The sequence below is a fragment of the Eumetopias jubatus genome, unplaced genomic scaffold (genome assembly GCF_037043125.1).
Source record: "Eumetopias jubatus isolate StellerSeaLion01/CBP00866 unplaced genomic scaffold, mEumJub1_p1.0 scaffold_7, whole genome shotgun sequence".
Taxonomy (NCBI): domain Eukaryota; kingdom Metazoa; phylum Chordata; class Mammalia; order Carnivora; family Otariidae; genus Eumetopias; species Eumetopias jubatus.
The window spans coordinates 134,451,071-134,462,838 of record NW_028274813.1 but is presented as its reverse complement, the minus strand read 5'-3'; the positions used below and the strand labels follow the sequence as shown (position 1 = coordinate 134,462,838).

At 51.7% G+C, this 11,768-nt stretch overlaps 1 non-coding gene across 1 annotated transcript; it reads left to right on the top strand.

Moving 5' to 3' along the window:
* The first annotated feature begins 8,242 nt into the window (after positions 1-8,242).
* On the top strand, positions 8,243-8,539 carry LOC148163995 (signal recognition particle RNA). The gene has a single exon (XR_015768664.1).
* Positions 8,540-11,768: the final 3,229 nt, after the last annotated feature.

Sequence of the window (11,768 nt, the reverse complement as noted above, 5' to 3'; positions counted from 1 at the left end):
ATCCAATTGCTAATCTCCTCTGGAAACCCCCTCACAAACACACCCCAAAATAATAGCCAAATTCCTGGGCACCCTGTGAGCCAGTCAAGTTGACACATAAAATTAGCTAACACGGGGCGCCTGGGTGGCTCAGTTGGTTAGGCGACTGCCTTCTGCTCAGGTCATGATCCCAGAGTCCCGGGATCGAGTCCTGCATCAGGCTCCCTGCTCGGTGGGGAATCTGCTTCTCCTCTGACCCTCTTTCCCTCTCGTGCTCTCTATCTCTCATTCTCTCTCTCTCAAATAAATAAATAAAATCTTTAAAAAAAATTAGCTATCACGGATGCTGTGGCAGACCCAGCAGCCTTGTGATGGAGGGAAGAGGACCGAACCCTAAGCTAGTGGTGCTTTGGCCACATTTGGGGCCTGCCGTCCATGCCTCCTGTTCCAGTGGGCTCTCACTTCCCTCCCCTGGGCTGGCCCAGAGTGTGTGGGATGTGGTGGGCACACTGGAGAGGACCTTAGCAGAATAGCACAGTGATTGCTTGTGTTCTGGTGTGACCAGCTAGCTCGGGTTCCCCAAAGAGAGCCCGTGGACCTTACCCTGCCTGGGATGTGGGGTGATGTTGAGTGGTGTGCAGATGACTACTTTGAATCATTCTGGGTTGATTTTGAAAGGAGTCTTCATTTGTGGAAGGATGCTACTGTTTTGATTTACAGTTGTGATAGGATGTTTAAAACCCATTTTTGTAAGTAGAATAGATAAGTTGACTTAAGAAAAATAAGTCGGTAATAGTGCATGCGGCAACACTGCAGGAGTGATGGGGGTATGACGGAGGTTGGAAAACAGAAAAAGGACTTGACCTGGAAGGATGTCTCTTAAACTTACAGCAGTGAACTGATCAGCAAGGCCGTCGGTAAAAGTTTGTTAGGGATGTTCGCATCTTCCTGTTTTCTTCCCCCTGTACCTCTCTTGGGTCTGTGATAACTTTTCTCTCCTCGATTCTTAGACTGCAAGGAGACAGTAGTCAGGTGGCCAAACACACACCTGGAGTCTGGAGATTTAGCTTTGTGTTCTGGTTTTCCACTTTCCAGGTATTTGATCTTGGATGAGCCTTTTAACCTGTCAGGGCCTCAGTCTCCTCATCTGTGAAATGGGGATAATGAGATCCTGGGCCCCAGGGTTTGTTGGGTGATCCCATATGCTGATGTATGCACAGACTTCTCACCTGTAAGGCATGTGCCGTTGGGTTGTCACGTTGCCTGTTCTGCCTTGAGGTTTGAGTGGGGCAGGTGACCCCAACTGAGGCCAGGCAGAGCATGCATGGGTTGGTCAAGACAGAATGAATCTAAGCTGCCTGAAAAGAAGCTGGTGGGAAGTGAGCATGGAGAGACTGCTGTCATCTTGTGGCTATGGGGGAGGGCCAGAAAATGGAACTGGAGCTGAGAGATGGGGAAGCACCAAATCCTAGTGGCTTTGATGGGGTCCCTGGATCCAGCTGCACCCGAAGCTAGACCTTCCCCTAGATTTTTCAAGCGATAGCAGTCTCTCTCTTTTGCCTAAGCCAGTTTGAGATTTTTTTTTTTTACTTGAAACCAAGAGTCCAGACTGATACTTTTTTCCTCCAATTTACTCTGTCTTTTGTAATAATGGAAGGCAAAGAGGTTACACACAACTATAGTTGGTTAGAGCTGTTGCTGGCCTTCAGACAATCTAATTCTGCCCATTTGCTTGATGTGTGACTTCCGTGGGCCTTTGCACTTTTGCCTCTGTGGGCCCCTTTCTCCATTAAAAAAAAATTACATTTTGCTATTCTGTTAGTATAAAGATGAATCTCACCCAGGACAGAGTTTATTCTTTTTTTTCTTTATTATTTTAAAATAATATATTTCTTTGAGCCCTAGGCAGAGTGCATGCTGTGCTAATGGATAAGTCCACTCTGAGGGTGTTAGCTTTTCTCCAGCTTATATACAATTTTGTCACCGGCAAACATTTGTAACGAATACTTAGTTCCCCGTTACAGGCAAATCACCTTTTCAATTGATCTTTGATGCAGTTAAGAGCCACATCAACCGAGACCCAGTTCTTAACAGAACAGGTATAAACAATGTGGTAGATTTTGGTGGGCAGGGTTCAACCTATTAATCACTTGGTGAATTCACCTTGGGTGAATTTATCTGCGGTCTGACTGGCTGTGATGGCGGGCGCAGAACAGTGCTCTACTTCTGATTGGTTGGAAACGTTTGTGTTGTGATTGGCTTGTATATGATGGGGATGGGACGCAGGACGATGCTCACTTCTGATTGGCTAAGTACCCTTGTGGTCTGATTGGACAATGTGATAGGCTATTACCAGAGCACTGCACGCTTCTGATTGGCTGGACACATGTGCTAGCTTATTGGCTTGGGTGTCAGGCAAAGCCTGCAAGCTCAAAATTGCAGGCTGAGAATACGGTCCTGTCAAGGAATCACGCTGGTTGTAGCAGTGCAAAGCTTCCCATTTGTGTTAATACGTCTCAATCATGGAGTGGCCTCAGTACGAGTCTTTCTGTGAAGGTTGTGGAAAGCACACGAACATTAACTTTGCAGAGATGATGTAAAGCTGTCCCTCCGTGCATGTGGGTGGTAGGTATGCTGACCTCATTGTCCTGCTCGATGCTGTGGTTGGAACCAGGGGTCTTCGCGGTGTCAGCAGGCCTGGCGCTGGGTCTGACCTTGTCTCCTGGTGGATTCCAATCTGTGATGGCATGGGAGTGGGAAAGAGAGCCCCGGCGTTCAGCTCTATCTTATCTCCTCCCCCTTGTCCTCCAAGTCTCTCCCCGGCTTTTCCTAAGAGAGTTGCCAGACTGAGGTCCTGGACTGATGCTAGCGTAACTGGGGTAAGGTAAGTGCAGACCAGGGGAGCTTTCCAAATGTTTAGGGAGGAGCAGTCCAGCCTAAATAACTACGAGGCTTTAAAACAAAACAAAACAAAAAACAAAACTATTAGGCTTAAGCAGCGGGTCTCAGATTGGGGCCCTGGGTGAGCACCATCAATGTAACCAAGAACGTGATAGAAATGCAGATTCTCAGGCCCCACCCCAGACCTACAAGTCAGAGCCTTGGCTGTGGCCCAGGAATCCTTGTGTTAACAAAGCCTCAAGGTGACACTGATGCACACTCAGGTCTGAGAACCTGTGCCCCTTTGAGGGGCACAGCCAAAGAACACAGCCTTCCTCTCTTTGAGGAGGAGGCCTTTCCGTAGCAGCTTTGCTAACCCGCAGGCCAGGCAGACAGGCACTCCGGGCTGGCTGGCGTTAGCCCTGGCAGGAAGCCCTGAGACCTGAGAGGCCCCGCGCCGGGTTCCATGCACCCGGGAGTCCCAGGAATGCTGTGCCGCTTCCCTTTTGGGTCCCTCATCAACACCCAAGTCGAATAGGTCAACCCCCTGTCCACGTTTTGGCTTTTACGTCTCTTATCGACGTGGCAGCGGTAGCGGATCTTGTAATCTCAGAAGCTCGGGAGGCCGCGTCACGGCTCTGGGACTACGGATGGGGCGGGCCACTTTTTCCCTAGAATGAAAGCTGGGTCTCGGCGAGCGGACCTCCGCCGCTGCCCAACGCGGCCACTAGATGGCGCTGTTGCACTTTCCTGCGGGCTGCGCGTGGCGCCGGCTCGCCTCCCAGCTTCCCCGGTTCCACCAGAGTCCCCGAAGTGAAGTAACAACGTGCCATTGTGAGCCGAGGCCTATTTCACTAAGATATGTCCAGGAAATGATATGCAGCCAGGAGGCTTTGGCCAGGGGAACGCTGACTGGGATTGTAGCTGGAAAACTCTTTAGGACTTTACAAGTCTCCCTCCCATACACTGCATGCCACCCCCCCCCCCCCCCCCCCCCGGCTCGCAGCACTAGCCCCTTGGGATGGCATAGTTCAGGTCACAGGCCCTAATATTCGTCGGCGGAGGAGTGCTCATAAAAGTGGCGACAGGCTATTTTCTTCCCTGGGGAAAGCCTCTAATCTGATTGCATCCCTCTTGTTCTTTTGTGTATCTGAGCATCAATTTAGCGGTGGCAGGAGTAAAAGGAAACCCAGCGCAGATTGGCAGGGGACCTGCAGAAGGCCTCCAGAGGGGCATAGCTTTTTGCTGGGTTTGAGGCTATCAGCTGAGGGTACGTGAATGCGTGGGCCTGTGGGCGTTGGGGGGGCACCAGGCTGGTCCTGGGTTTAGGGCCAGCCGAATGTTGGAGGCAGCGTTGGTCTCAGGGCCTGGCGGTGTGTTAGATACCACTGCATGGGAGGCTCTGTGGAGTTCTGGGTGGCAGAGGGCCACGGCTCGTAGCACCCCTGGACTTGGCAGTCTCCTTGGAAGGTACAGCAGCAGCAGAGATGATAAGATGCTTTCTGTGTGCTGGACACTGTTCTAAAGGAAGTAACTCGTGCGATCCTCACCACACCCCACGACGGAGGGACTGTCCTGTACCAGATTACCAGGTGAGGAAACAGGCACAGAGGGTCTGAGTCAGTCCACACCTGAAGAAGGGCGGCCCCTAAGAGCCGTCCCTGGAAGCCGTGTCCAGACTGAGGGGGCTGCCCCTGTTGGGACGTCTTGAGGTTCGTCTCTTCTCACTGGCATTAGAAGAAGCAGAGGGCCCCGGTGCTCTGGGGGCGCATTGCTCCACTGGCATCCCCACCCCCTCGCCCCCCAGATCAGCTCCCCAAGCCTTGGGGCTGCGGGAGAAAACCAGGTCAGCCCCCACAGGGCACAGCTTTGAGTCCATCGGAGAGGCTGAAAAGAAAGCGCTTAGGCAGCTAAGGCCGCCAGGAGGCATGGGCAAGGCTCTGGTTTGAGAATTAGGCTTCTTCTCAAGAAGAGAAGCCGGGCCACAGGCGCAGGGGGCAAGACCAGGTGAGGGCAGAAAGCAAGCCAGCCAGAGCCAGGTGTGTCCAAGGGAGCCTAAGGGAGGGAGCAAGATGTCCACGTGTAAGAAACAGTGGTGTGAATGGTGCCCCCGAGGTGGTCCCATCTCAGGGAGTGGCGCCCCTTCAACTCACTGCTCTGCCTGGCTCCTCCTTTGCTTCCTGCCCCAGGGCTAACTCATCTGTAATTTCGCTTTCCCATTTTACTTCTTCTGACATCTTTCCAAACTTCTCTCTTGGAGCTTTCGGCAGTTTGTGGTGAGGAATTTACTTGTGTGATTTCTAGTTTGTCATCTGATTCCCCCTTCTCCGGTCTGTAAACTCCGTGAGATTGTCAGTTTCAATCCCTCCTATACCTGGAGCTAGGGAAGCTTCTGGAACATAGCGGGTGCTGGAGAAGATCAGAAGGGCCCATGCTGGTGCCGCCGCTGCCTGATCCCACTTTGTCGCCGGCTGATGCTCTGATGGCAGAGCATTCTCTACCTCTGCTGGTAGCCACTCAAGATCAGATTTAAAAACCAAGTTTTTATTTGGAATTAATTTTAAATGGACAGGAGCTGCAAAACTGCAGATAGTACTAGGTGCATCCTTGCATCCCTTACTCAGATTTGCTCTGTGTGTAATATTTTCTTCTGACCCATTCAAGGTCTTTACATATATCGTGGCCTTTTAAACCTGAATATCTCAATGCGAATTTTCCTAAGAATGAAGATGATCGCCTGTGGGATCACAGTGAAGTTATCAATATCGATTTTCATTGGTATAGTACCTTCCTCTCATCTGTCTGTACTCTAGTTCTGTCACTTATCTAATAATGTCTTTTATTACCTCCCCCCGCCGCCCCCCGTAGTACAGGATCCAGTTAAGGAGCAGAGACTGCATTTATTCGTCACGTCTCTTCAGACCCCCTTCATCTGCAGTGTTGCCCCAGTAGTTCTTTCTTTTATGACCTTGACGTTTTTAAAGCATATAGTGCCTCTACTTTTTTTTTTTTTTTTTTTTTTATGTGGGACGTTCCTGGTTTTGCGCTTGTCCGGTGTCGCTGTATGATTGTGCTGGGGGGGCACAGTGCAGGGGATGTTGTTCCTTCTCGGGTGTGACACCTGGAGGTAGATTTAGAGCCAGACCCTTCCCTGAGTGCCTCCTCCTAGCTCGAGCTGGTTCTGTTTCTCTTTGCTTCCACAGGATCTGTGCATATGCTGTCGTGTCAAAAGGTGGCTCTTTTTCAACGTGGGCTCTGGGAAAAAAAAAATGTCTTTCTTCTTCGCTGTGGTTGCAAGAGCTGAATGAGCCTCCTGGCTTTTGGCAGGAAGTTCCAACGTCAGGCATGAGCGATGCCGGGGGCTCCCACGCCTCGCAGACATCCCGTTCTCTGGACTTACGGCCAGGCTGCTCTGCTCAGCCCTCCCCCAGGAGCAGCTCCGGCCTGGGAACAATCTACCTTTTCCCTTCTTGGCAGTGCTGCCGCATAGTTTTTAAAACACTCCCATGTGTGTTATGGGTGCACACGGCAGGGGTTTGGAGAAAACACTTGGAAGGCATTCTCACCCTTGCAGCTTTAAAATGCCGCTGTCCCGAGAAGAGGGGACATTGGAAGGGGATGACTGGCCATGGGCTACGGGAGGTGACCCACCAACCAGTTGTCACCAGGGAGGGGACGGTGGAGAACCAGACTGTAGGGGATGTGCTATGACTGTAGCAATGACACCCTGTAGGTGGCTTTTTCCGCACGATCCTTGCCAGTCCCAGCAAAGAAGAAAGACACATCTTTTTTGGTGCTTTAACGCGTCCATGGGGGAAGGCAGCCTCGGGAGGTGGAAGGGGTGCCCGAGTTTGAGTCTCAGGTTCAAATCTTGGTTCCAGATCTGATTAGCGTGAGGCCTTAAGTGCCTCGGGGTCCCTCCCAAGTTCAAAGTGTGTAACCCTGAGAGGAGGCAGAATGTCTCTAATGGGGGTCATGTTTGCACACAGTCGGTGCTTCCAAAACGAGGAGTCCTTCCTCCCGCCCCCATCTTGGCTGTCTTTTCCCTTCACTCCTCCAGCATCGAAGCTGGAGGAGGTGTTGGATATGCAGCTGTGACCCAGGCCCGAGTGGGCACAGGCATCTACAAATGCTGACGGCATGGGCATTTTTGACGACTGCTGGTTTGGCATTGGTTCAAGGACGCCCGGGATTTGTTTTGATCAGAAGCAGAAATGAGGATTGTCCTGAAGAAGTTTACCACCTTCACCGTTCTCTAGGGCCAGGGGCCCAGCACTCCCCCCCGGAGCCACAAGGGGCTGCACCCCGGTCAGTCAGGAGGCAGAGGGAGCAAGGGAAAATGTGGGTTAAGGGCGTTCATTGTGGTTTCCGTGGGAGGAGGGAGGAACGAGGCAGGTCATGCAGCTTCAGATCGGCTGGGTTGAATAGTTTCAGGGCTCCGGGGCATAGGGTCTCTGTCCCTAGTTGTCTGGTGCCTGTGGTCCTGGGTGTGCCAGCCTGATAGAGGAGGCCCTGGGGTTGTGGGCTCTGGATGGGCTGGTTTGCATATGAAAAGTGTTCTCTGTGTCATGGAATTGTTTAGGAATTGGCTAACCCTGGAAGGGGCAGTCCCTCCAGGGTCAGCCAGGCCTCAGATGTCAAAGCATCAGCGTACAGAACGTAAAGGACGTGGTCAGTAGAGACATCTTTGGTCCCCAGTAAGGAGGAAGGTCGAACTTCAGGGAATCCACCCATCGAGGCCGTGCTCCGGTCCTTCAAGGTTTTGGCTTGTGTTTATGGTATTCTAGACTGCATGGTTCACTGTCACAGATGAGGTCTTCCTAGGTGGCTGCAGGACTTTTCATTCGAATGGAGCTACCACCAGCATTTATGTAAAACTCGCAGGCAGGCCAAGTGCAGACACCTTGTCAACAGCTTCGCTTTACTCCATTTCTTGCTCGGTCAGCCAGGGCAGTCACCAGGGATGCTGGCCTGGGGTGGGCTGGAAGGGCCCAGGCGCACAGTGACCCTTCTGGAAGAGGCCGGAACGCTGACTTTGCATCCGTGTCATGTCTCACTGGGGTTCCTGCTCTTTCAGGGGGCAGCTTGGAAAGGGAAGGGAAAAATTGTCCAGACCACTCTGCAACGTCAGAGTTTAGAACTCGGTCTTGTTTGCAAGTGGGAACGGGAGCGTCTCTGGGCACCAGCTCCAGCACTGGGCAAGAGAGCCAAGTGGCCCTGCATGTTACTTCCCGTGTGGGCATACACGTGCGTGCCTTTGTGTGTGTGAGCATGCTCAGAACTCTGTGGGTTCCCAAGATGAGGGTGAAGGTCAATGCGTAAGGCCACGCATGGGTCCCAAAGTGTGCACATTAAGTGTGCTGATTAAGAGTGATGCTGCCTGGCCGGGCGCAGTGGCGCGTGCCTGTAGTCCCAGCTACTCGGGAGGCTGAGGCAGGAGGATTGCTTGAGCCCAGGAGTTCTGGGCTGTAGTGCGCTATGCCGATCGGGTGTCCGCACTAAGTTCGGCATCGATATGGTGGCCTCCTGGGAGCGGGGGACCACCAGGTTGCCTAAGGAGGGGTGAACCGGCCCAGGTCGGAAATGGAGCAGATCAAAAGTGATGCTGCCTGATGGGCCAGGAGGGGCATCTGGCTTGACATCAACAGCAGGGCTTGGATGGGTACAGTTTTGGCATTAAAATTCTAATATATCAGTGAAGCCAAAATTAGTAATGTTCCTTTGTCCTGGCTTTACATTTTTCCAGAGAAATGTGCCTCCCTTCCCAGCTTCCCTCCCGTACCTCCTGTGAACCAGTTGCTGTGTCATAGGCACACGGGACAAAGCAGTGAACAAGAAAAGACCCCCCCTGCCTGCCTGGATGGAGTTGAAACTCCAGACCAGGGCTTCTCACTCTGGGCAATATTAGCCTTTGGGCTGGAGAACTCTGCACTGGGGGGCTGTCCTCTGTAAGGAGCTTCAGCAGCATCTCTCCACACGCTTGATGCCAGTAGCATCTCCCTTTCCCCCAAAGTTTTGTCTTCCCCCCAAATCAGTGTCTTCAGGCATTACTCAACACCCCCTGGGTGACAGCATGCTGGTTGAAAAGCGCTGATCCAATGGCAGAGACAGACCACTCACTGAGCCTCTGCGGAGGCGGGAAGGGCCTCCGCTTGGGGCTCTGTTCTAGATGGTAGGCAGTGGATCGGGCAGTCAGTTTGTAGTACCTGCCTGTTGAGCGGGTAATTGAGCACAGGCCCCCAGAATCTCCAGTCAAGAGAGGAACTGTCTGAATATCATGGGGGAGGATCGTGATGGATGCTCTGAATTGGCACCCAAATAAAGTTAGGTGGAGGTTATCTGTGAATAAGGTAAAGAATACAATGACCTTCCCTGTTATTCTGCTTTGACCTTCCCTTCACCTTGACATGACTGCGGGGGAGAAGCATGAGTTCATTTGGTGGCAGGCGGGCAATGTGCACTTCTTCTACCTTTCCATTAAACCTTGAATTCCCGCAGCGTGTCTGTGGCCCCTTAAAGGAGCGGCGGCGAAGAGTGTGCAAATGGATTTCTCTGTGCCGGCTCCAGGGGGCCAGACAGCTTTTGCCAAATGTTTGGCTGTATCTGGCGCTTGGCAGAGGTGTATCTACATCTGCTGCCTGTGATGTCCAACAGGAGAGTACCATCTGATTCAAGAATCCTTTGCAGAAGACGCTGTCAACACTCCACCCAGGGTCCAGCTGAGTTCCTTTCTCCCCGCTCGGCTCCAGAGTGTTGATGGGTCAATCAATATGGTGCTTGCGATTTTCTCTCCACTGGGGATTCTGATGGGGCGGCGGTGAGCCCGTGTGCACGCATGCATGCGAGCTAGCTCCGTGGTCAACACGCATGCATTTAAAGTGCTACAAGATGCTGCTGGAAAGGATTTTTATCTTGCTTATTTGACTGTTGAAAGAGACCAGGCCGGCTCCAAGTTCCTCAGATACTCAAGGGTAATTACAAGCATTTCAGAAAACATGACATCAATGTGGAGATTCTTCTGTGGAACAGGACATGCGTTGGCCATTTTAGTAACTGAATTGGTGTGTTTGGAAACCCTTCTAAGCGAAATAGTTTTCTAAGAAGCCATCTTTGAGAATATATTCTTTAAAAGGAAAACTGTTCTTGGGGCGCCTGGGTGGCTCTGTTGGTTGAGCATCCAACTCTCAGTTTCGGCTCTGGTCATGATCTCAGGGTCGTGAGATCGAGCCCTGCATGGGGTTCCTCGCTCAGCGGGGAGCCTGCTTGAGGATTCTCTCCCTCTGCCCCCCCCACTCTAAAATAAATCCATAAATAAATCTTAAAAAAAAAACTGGAAAAGTGTTCTAAGCACCAAAACTAACAATGGTGGGGATGATGTTTATGATGACAAGGACAGATCCATGCAGTTTCCATTTCCAAAGGGCTTTTAGGTCCCTCTCAGTCTCTTGGGCTCTAAACCTTGCAGTAATCTTTGCAATCTGTCTGTCCTGCACCTCTCATGGTCAACCAGTTACTGAGATCCCTAGTGCTTCTGTCTTTCGTCAGTCCTCGGTGGTCCAGTCGTTTCCGTTCCCGTCACCCTCCTTCATCCCCTCATGTGTCTTTTCTAAACTTTGACAAGGGCTGTCTAACGGGTCTCCTTTCTCCTTTTACTTTGTCACTCAGCTTCCAGTAATTTCCTGAGCATCCCAGTATAGCTATCTATTGCTGTGTAATAAATTATCCTGCCCCCCAAATATACGGGTTCAAACCAACAAATACTTATTATCTCACACACTATAGAGAGTCAGGAGTTTGGGAGCATCTTAGCCGAGTGGTTCTGGCTCAGGGCCTCTGGTGAGGTAGCAGCCACGATGCTGGAGTCCCAGTCATCTGACGGGTTGACTGGGGCCAGAGGACGCACTTCCAAGATGGTGCACTCCCATGGCTGTTGGTGGGAGGCCTCAGTTTCTCACCATGTGGGCTTCTCCTTAGTGCTCCTTGAGAGTTCTCACGACATGGTAGCTGGCTTCTCCCAGAGCAGAGAGTCCATGAGAAAGAGCAATGAGTAGGATGCAATGCCTTTTAAGACCCAGTCTTGGGGTGCCTGGGTGGCTCAGTTGGTTAAGCATCTGCCTTCGGCTCAGGTCATGATCCCACCGTCCTGGGATCGAGCCCTGCATTGGGCTCCCTGCTCAGCGGGGAGCCTGCTTCTCCCTTTCCCTCTACTGCTCCCCCGGCTCATGCTCGTGCGCGTGCTCTCTCTCTCTCTCTCTCTCTTAAATAAATAAATAAAATCTTAAAAAAAAAAAGACCTAGTTTTGGAGTCAGATACCCTTTCTTCCCCCACATTCTATTTGTCAGAAGCCAGCCCAAACTTTAGGAGAGGGGACTTAGGTTCCACCTTTGAATGGAGCAGTTTTGAAGAATTTGGGGACCTATTTTAAAATCAACATAACCCTTATATAAATGTTACTCTCTGTTTTTCTAAGGAAGTTAGTCTATAAAGCTTTTCCATGTTGGTTTATCCCAGCCGAGACAGACAAGCTGCCAGCAAAGTTAGCCAGACCTGCTAGATCTTTGCTTAGCACCCTCCGGGGACTACCTTTTTCCTATAGGAGTCAGCACAAAGTTGCCCCCGCATTCTGGCCTTCAAGGCCCGCCCCCCCCCCCCCCCCCCCATATCTTGTCCCTAAGAATATTCCACCTGCCAGCCCGGCTGGATGACTTGCTCTTTTCTGGACATGTCCTGGCTTCCCCATTCTCTGCCTCCACTGATTCCCATCACCCTCTGAACCCCTGTTTCTCCTTTATCCCTGTTCTCAGTCACCAAGCCCCGCTGACTTTGCTTTCTCCATCCATTTCAAAATCCGGTCCCTGTCTCACTCCCTCCCCTTCCCGACCCCAGGTCAGACACCTGGCCTCCCACC